General features: G+C 38.3%; 1 protein-coding gene across 6 annotated transcripts in view; it reads left to right on the forward strand.

Moving 5' to 3' along the window:
• The window catches only part of SGIP1 (SH3GL interacting endocytic adaptor 1), a 221,821-nt gene that overhangs the window by 174,482 nt on the left and 38,319 nt on the right, over positions 1–9,020 (forward strand). The window lies entirely within an intron of this gene.

Genomic DNA, 9,020 nt, shown 5'->3' on the forward strand with positions numbered 1-9,020 from the left:
CCTTTAAAATATATAAATGTTAGGGGCACCTAGCTGACTCATTCAGTTAAGCAACTAACTCTTGATTTCGGCTCAGGTCACAGTCTCAGGGCTATGAGATCAAGCCTCACATCGGGTACCGTGTGGGGTATGGAACCTGCTTAAGATTCTCTCTCTTTCCCTCTGAGCTTCCCCCACCCCTTTCTCTCTCTCTTTAAAATTTATATATAATGTTAGATGGCCTTGCTCTGTTCAGGATTGAAGACTTTTGCTCCCCAGCCCAGGAGATGAACCCTGAGTTTGAATTACACATGCCTGGGCACAGAGGTAGATTATATAATACCATTTCCCATCTGACTGGAGTTACCAAATAGACAACTGATAAGATCAGCACAAACCCCCGAAAGAAGAGTTGCTATGTGTAAACAATTTTAAAACCTGAAACATAGGTTAAATTGTTTCCCAGAGCAGGAAAAGGGAACTAGGGTCAATGACGAATAGAAGAGAAAACGTAAAGAATACCCATGCGTGGGTTTCTTCATTCAGTGCTTAGTAAGCATTCCATGATGTCCTCAGAGCTCTAAGCCCCTGTGCGGGAGTGATGGAGGGAAAACAATGTTTCTGCCTTCTAGGAATTCACAAGAAATGGAGGAGACGGGCTCTTCCTACTAAAGGCATACTATAGCAGCAGTTACAAAAGAATGTAAAAAAGTGCTGGAAATGTATGAATAGTGGATAGACGTTAACCCGGAAGAATCTGGGATAACTTCTGGAGGCACAGGCACTTGAGCTGCCTGACGAAATTTGGGGATTTACTGAAGCAGTTAGAAGTAGTAAGGGACTGACAGTACTGTCTTCATCTTCAGATATAAAAAACACCATCGTGGTAGCAACATTTGAAATCTACTAGGACGTGGAAGGGAGTGAAAGTTTCCATCCCGAGACACAGGGAGAAAGGCGCTGTTGTAAACCAGGGAAAAGGTGTCTTTGAGAGAACTAGATCTGGTTAGAAAAAAATTGAGTTACTTTTGGGACCTCTCAACTTTAAGGTCCTGCACCTTCCATGTAGATGAGTCTAGGAGTAAACAGATTGTGTAAATTTGGGAGTCATTTGCTTAGAGATAAGGACTGAATCCATGGAGGTAAGGGTTTAACTTTGGGGCATGCCTGCTTTCAGGAACGGGATTGGAAAAAGAACGCATTGTGACTTGACATTTTCTCTATTCTAACTTTTCTTTAAATAGCTACACAATATTAGTGATTAATTTTTAATGCATGATATTCAGTGGCTATGCTTTTGTGGAATGTATTACATGCCTAGATCTTTTACTGATCTTTTGTCTCTCAGTTGTTTTTGCTCTAGGGAATGCCTAACTGGCTGACCCAGTTGCACTCGCTATGACTGTTAACCTAATACCAGATAGGAAAATTGCAGACATCAAGCCTAGAAGGAAAATACCAGCTTTTAGTTAGTTGTTATGGCAAATACAAGTCAACATAGAGATGACGCACTGCCTCCTTTCCCTAACTGCTTCCCATCAAAGCGTCTGTCCTCTTCGGGTGTGTGTCCTTCTCGAGTGTCTTACCATCTTTAATCTCTACCTCCTTTTTCTTCCTTCTGACACTCAGTTATGAACACTCAAATCTGAACATAATACGAGACTAAGGACATTTTTAGTATTTCTTGTGTACATCAAATAAAAATGTAATGACTTGTATAAATCTTAAAAGTAATTGAATGATAAATTTTGTATTTCCTTGCTTATGAATAGAAAGAAAGTTGTTTTTTATAGGATACTTCATTTTTTTTCCATGAAGCAGGAGTTCTTGCAAAATATTGTAATATTCCCTACCTCTCCCCATAATAAACTTATAGCCATATCTGTCATGTTCAAAAGAAGGAATTTGTTGTCTTTTAAGCTATTATAGAGTTTGACTTGAAATGCTCCTCATGGCAGCTCCAATATGTATATGACTCGACGTGCTCATAGTCGCTGTGTGTTAGCCAGAGTCAGGACTGTCTTCTTATGTTTGTATATATGTACACACACACACACACACACACACACACACACATATGTGAAATTGACTATGATGGGTGCATAGCAAAATGCTATGGTTTTCTGTATTTACTAATTCTGCAATAGGTAGGTATCTGATCGGGAAAACAATGAACAAATCTGTGGAATAAGGCCCTGATAATATGCTATAGGGACAGATACTGCTATGGATGTATTCATTCAATCTGCAAGTGTTTATTGAATCCTTACTATGTGCACGGTACTATGAAAGGTCTTAGGTTTACAGTAGTGAACAAGAAAGACATGTTTCTCCCTTCGTGGAGCATAGAAGTCAGACATTAAATAAGTAGTTACAATAACGTGCAGAGATCGTTATATTCAGGAGATAGGTATTTTGAAGGTACCCAGCAGGGAGACCTACCCTGGCCTAGAAGTTAGGGAGAGCTTCCAAAGGAAAAGATGAGAGCGATATTTAAGTCTACACAGAGTCTGCTTTGAAGAAATATAAAATGTCGCTGAGTTAGAGTTCTCATATAAAAACTTATGTAATGTAAAAATGTTAACCTACAGGTGTATTGGGTATTACCCTAGATATTAAAAATAGAGTCCCCAATTAATTTATATCAGCTTATTCTCAGCACATGCACACACACATACATAAATAGAGAAAAATAAATGTTTCATTCATAGAGAATGAAAGAGAATGTATATACATGTATATATGGAGAGGAAAAGCATTTGTGTGCGCATGCGTGTGTGCACGCATTGGCTCTGGAATTAACCCTCCAGGTCTGAATTATAGCCTCAGGACCTTTTCGACTTTAGGTTAGTTATCTAACTTTTTTAAGTTTCAGTTTCCTTCTCTGGAAATTGGAATAGCCATGGCACCTAGTGGGTAATGTTGAAGTCACAATTACATGGTCAAGTACTGAGGTCAGTGCATGCGAGGAGCTCAGTAAGCGTTCGCTATTAGCACTGTTCTCCAACTTCACACTTCCCTTGCTTGTAAACATGGCTGTGTTTAGTATGGTTTTTGCCGCTTTGGAGAAGGTTGGGGTGTAGCACTCTAGCCTTCTTCCACATAAAACATGTGGCAACTTGATCTGCTGTGAGCTGCCATGTGGCCTCCCTCCTTGTCAGCAGGGACAAGGAGCAATCGTCTCCCCACTGCTTGTGGAGTAAGAGAATGATTTGGAAGCAGAATGCATCCTCCCTGAGTATACCCCCCGCCTCCACCAGAGCCTATCATTAGAGCTGACTCGTGGAGACTAATGATCTGGCTGGTGGTACACTCCTCGGGGTGCTGTGTTCATGCTGATGGGAGATGCTGGAAGAAAATCTGTTACCGTCTCTTTTATTAAAGGGTTTGTAAATCATGGCATTTCAGCAGATTTGACAAGTAATTTCAAACTTCCCGAGAAAAAGAATGCAGAAGCTGAGAATCACCAGGGGGAAGCTGCTTTACCTTTGCTAGTTGCAAGCCTTCATCATGCGATAGTTTTTTTTTTTTCATTATTATTATTATGTGTCCTCTAAGAAGAGCTATCCACAAATTAAGGCTGCCCATCCATTGTACTCTGGACTCCGGCCACCCCAGACAGAGAAGAACCCCTGGACACCCCCTTCAGACAGGAAAGCTGACATAATGAATGAAGAAGTGATTCAAAGAGGCGGTGTCAAGACTCAAGAGAATCTCCCATTTCTAAGCCACTTCATGGATGTGGAGTGAATATATTTAATCAACACCATAAATACCCTGAAGAGATTTTGGTCAGTCCTTTGTGAAAGGCCTTTGTAAACTATAAAGTACTATATGCATATAATCGTTTCCTAAAACAATAGTTGGCATTAATGAATATTTAAAACATGCTAAGAATTTTGTCTTCATTGCTTCATTTATTAAGTCCAAGATTGATTTGGGCCCATCAAGATAATTTAAGACAGAGCACCAAGAGAAGCGGTTGCCCTTAAGGTTTTGTTCTTCAGCTATTTTGCGACATGCACCTGGCAATAATTTCTGCCAGAGCATGGACTTTCAGCAGACGGGAGTCCTCATGGACTAAGTCACCAGGACGTGAGTAAATATGGCCTTGGGATTTCTCTTCCTGCTGGCACACCTTCACACAGACAGCGTGTGCTATTTACCATTGCGTTTCTCGATCTTATATTCAGAATAATTACAGCCTGCCTTCTCCTAAGATCTGATTTAGAGGCTTGAAATATGCCTCTGAGAAAGCACAAAAGGTTATTCTGGAGAAATGTCCCAAAGGAGCAAGGGTCATGTTAATTTTTTGAGGATATTTTGGTGACTTTTGAGAGTTGCAGTCGTCTTGTTAAGCATGAGGCCGGGAAGAGGAAGCATGAGTTATTTAATGGCGATTACTCCTTTCCTTAGATTTTGCCTTTTTTTGGACTCTGCTTGTGGCCCATTCCCCATGAAACTGGCAGCTCAGATCACAGGCTTTCAGACAGGTCAGACTACAATAGCATTCTTCATGCCTTTCCATTCATAAATATTGGCCCCCAAGGGAGTAACTTTTAGTAGTGTTCAAAATCACCAGCATCCATTTTTTAACTGTAAGAAGAAAGAACCATTCAAAAAAAAAAAAGGAGAAATGTAGAAACCTCAGTGGTATTTAAGATCTAAATCCCAATTTCTACTTATATTTTTTGCCACAATATCAAAGTAATGTGTGCTCATTACAGAAAATTTAGAAAAACAGAAAAATATAAAGAAAATGAAATAACGTGTAGTCTAATAACCATAGAAAACTACTGTTTTCACTTTGGTGTATTTCATTTCTAACATTTTTCATGTGACGTGACTGTGTGTGTGTGTGTGTAAGCATGTGTAGTGTATATTTTTGTAATTATGCATCCTTTTCTTTTAACGTATGATAATTTCCACCTGCCATTCAAATGTATTTTAAAATAGCTCATAGTTTGCTTTATTCTGATCAGGAAATTGATTTGAGCACATTATTTTTTAAAATTCACACAATGTGGGAAGTATATATAAAGAAGTAAATACAGAGAAAGAAGGAAATCCTGCTGTTTGCAGCCACACGGATGGATCTTGAGGGCATTTGCTAGGTGAAATAATCCAGACAGAGAAAGACAAACACTGCGTGATATCACTTACATGTGGAATCTAAAACAAAAACAAAAGCAAGTCAAACTTATAGAGACAGAGAATAGAAAAGTGGTTCTCAGGGGCTGATAGGTGGGGGAAATAGGGAGAAGTTGACTAAAGGGTACAAACTTTCAACTATGCAATGAATAAGGTCTGAGGATCTACTGCATAAGATGGTGGGGATAGTTGACAGTGCTGTATTGTACAATTGGAATTTGCTAAGAGAGTAGAACGTAAATGTTCTCACCAAATAGATAGATGATAGATAGATAGATAGATAGACAGACAGACAGACATATATATATGTCTATGTATATACGTAAGGTGATGAATGTGTCAATTAACTAGATGGGAGGAATCCTTTCACAATATTTATGCATATCAAATCATGGTGTGCACTTTAAATTTCTTACAATTTTGTTTCTCAATTATACTTCAATAAAGCTGAAGGGGGGGAAAAGATCCTACAACTACCAAAGAAAGAAAGAGGAAGGAAGGAAGGAAGAAAGAAAGAAAGAAAGAAAGAAAGAAAGAAAGAAAAGAAAAATGTAACTACCTCCCTGATCACACTTTTGAGAGATTAGTAGATATGACAGTTTAAACATTTGATGAAAAATCTTAAAGAAAGGCCTCTCTCTCTATATATATCTATACACACACATGTGTGTTACATTTACTTGATTCCAAAAGGCTATCTTTTAGGATATGTTCCACTGGTTTAATAACAATTTTTGGGGTGCAAACTAAACTTCATTAAATGTAGAAAAGCATTTTTTCTAACCAACAGCAATAGACCAAATGCAAGCCACCATCTACAGTGTAACAACTAGAAAGTGAGNAGACAGACAGACATATATATATGTCTATGTATATACGTAAGGTGATGAATGTGTCAATTAACTAGATGGGAGGAATCCTTTCACAATATTTATGCATATCAAATCATGGTGTGCACTTTAAATTTCTTACAATTTTGTTTCTCAATTATACTTCAATAAAGCTGAAGGGGGGAAAGATCCTACAACTACCAAAAAAAGAAAGAGGAAGAAAGAAAGAAAGAAAGAAAGAAAGAAAGAAAGAAAGAAAGAAAGAAAGAAAAGAAAAATGTAACTACCTCCCTGATCACACTTTTGAGAGATTAGTAGANACTTTTGAGAGATTATGACAGTTTAAACATTTGATGAAAAATCTTAAAGAAAGGCCTCTCTCTCTATATATATCTATACACACACGTGTGTTACATTTACTTGATTCCAAAAGGCTATCTTTTAGGATATGTTCCACTGGTTTAATAACAATTTTTGGGGTGCAAACTAAACTTCATTAAATGTAGAAAAGCATTTTTTCTAACCAACAGCAATAGACCAAATGCAAGCCACCATCTACAGTGTAACAACTAGAAAGTGAGTCTAAACCTATTTCATACTCAGAATAAAAGATGGATCTCAATCAATTCTGGCCGTCCGCAGTTAGGTTTTTATGCCACGTGTTCATAACCTTGACCTCTTTCTTCTCTTTGACATTGATAGTTTCAGTTGGGGGCACATCAAAAATTGCAGGCTTTTATCTGCTTTAATATTCCTGAGTTCATTCATACATTGCCAAAGGTAAACAGCTTTTTCGAAAGTCATCTAGAAGTTTTTGACAGATACAGTTTTAGCACCTGAGTTATATATTCTTTCATGATGCATAATTCAGTCAGAACCTACTTGCCCCGTCTTTCAGAACTCTGTGGTTTGGTTTACAAAAGCTGTGGCGGTTTCTCCTGCCTGCAGTTGCGTGGCCTGGTATGTGACAGTTTATCTTTCGTGTACAAATAACTTTTCACTTGATTACTGCATCAGATGGAATCTTTTTTAAAAAAGCATTTTAAGGGGAAAGAAGGGTCCAAATGTAAGTTAAAATGTAGTCATGAGAGGCTACCAATCCAAGTAACTCGGCTCAACTGAGGAGACTGTGAGGGGAGCCGGTAACTTCTACTCATGGCGACATTCCCGCAAGTACAGACAAAGACAGTGGCGGGCACCTGCTCTGTTAGCAGCGGCCAGTTTTGTTTTAACATCATTTACAAGCATGTATCTCAACATGAGAACTGTTAAAATGTTTTCAAAAGTATGTTTCTTAAGATCAAAGAAATACGTTACCCAGAATTTTATGCAAATAGAATATATAATCTGCCCTGTAATCTTCAGTCAATAGTAATCATTTCTCTCTTTTTTTTAAGATTCTTTTTTTTTTGAGAGAGAGAGAGAACACACATGACAGTGGGAGGAGGGGCAGAGGGAGAAGGAGAGAGAATCTCCAGCAGATTCTGCGCTGAGCTCAGAGCCTGAAGCCGGCTCGATAACACGATTCTAAGATCACAACCGGAGCCGAAACCAAGAGTCAGATACTCAACAGACTGAGCCACCCAGGCGCCCCAATAGAGCCATTGCAACTTACCACATTCAGTGTGCATGTGTGTGTGTGTGTGTGTGTGTGTATACATGTATATGCATATATACGCATACATCTGTATAACCATATGAATGGTTCCATAGTATTATATGCATGTACCTGTCTTCTATTAGGGCATGTTTAGGTAAAACCCTTTTTATTGCTATTATGTAAAATGGTGCATAATGATTAATTATGCAAAAAATAATTATAATTAAACCTATACCCTTATGTACTTGTCTTAATTTGTCCTAAAGAAAATTACTAAAAATGCAATTGCTATGTTAAAGGGTATGCACATTTTAAACATTACTACATTATTGCCAAATATCTCTCCAAAAAGTTCCCACCAGCATTATGATTAACAATTTTTCCACACCCTTATTAACATAATTATACCAATATTCTTCACTTTTTCCAATCTAATCGGGAAAATGTGATATGTGATTGTTTTTAGCTCCATTTTTAATTACTGAAAACTTTTTAACATCTGCCTAGCATTTCATTGTCATGAATCATGATTTATTTCACTTCAATTATTAGGCATTTAAATTGCTTCAAGTTTTCCCACATGCAGTGAACATCTTTGCATAGAATTCTTTGGCCTAAAGATATTTTTCTTAGAATAGATTCTTAAAATTGGAATTATGGGCTAAAAGCGTGCAGCTTTTAAAAGTTCATGACACACGTTGCCAAGCAATTTTCTAGAAAGGTTATACCAATTTTTACTTCCACTAACATTATCTTACAGTACCTATTTCATGAAGTACTGATTTCTTAGATCTTTTCTAATCTTAAAGGGTAAAAATTTCTCTCATCCTGTTGCATTTCTTTGGTAACTAGTGAGGCTGAACTTTTCATACTTTTTAAGGCATTTATGGTTTTTCAGTGAATACCTTGTTCCTTTTTAAAAGCCTTCATGTTGCTCGCTCGCACTTGTGGAAGACTAACCAGCTAATGCATTAGTGTTGTCAACTCCTAGGCCATGCCTTCAAGCAGCCACCGCTTCTCTAAAAATACATACCAGACTTTCCACAGGAAAATAGATTTCCCCCACCCAAACATGCTTGGGTGTGTTTTTTGGAACCTCTAATTCTCCCGATTCCTTAACAGACTCCTTGCTTGTTCTCTTGGTGCTCTCAGATCTGTGTCACTATCCCTACCATTGTATTCTGGCCCTGCTCCTGTCTTGTTTGAAACCGGACCCAGGATCTCTCTAGCGTCCCTGAGGACATCAAACCCTCCGACTCTATTCACTTCCTCCCCACCCCCGCTCAGGGATTGCTCATGGTTCCTCATGGGAGAACACCTCTCCTGGCTTGACCAAGCTCTCCAGCCTTTCTTTCCCGTACTCTGTTCCTCCGTATGGTCCTTACCAGATATTTTCCCTAGTCTCTTGATTAGCTCACCCATAATTATGACACCGCAGATATTATTCACTTAGCGTAAGT

The sequence above is a fragment of the Ailuropoda melanoleuca genome, chromosome 2 (genome assembly GCF_002007445.2).
Source record: "Ailuropoda melanoleuca isolate Jingjing chromosome 2, ASM200744v2, whole genome shotgun sequence".
Lineage (NCBI taxonomy): Eukaryota > Metazoa > Chordata > Mammalia > Carnivora > Ursidae > Ailuropoda > Ailuropoda melanoleuca.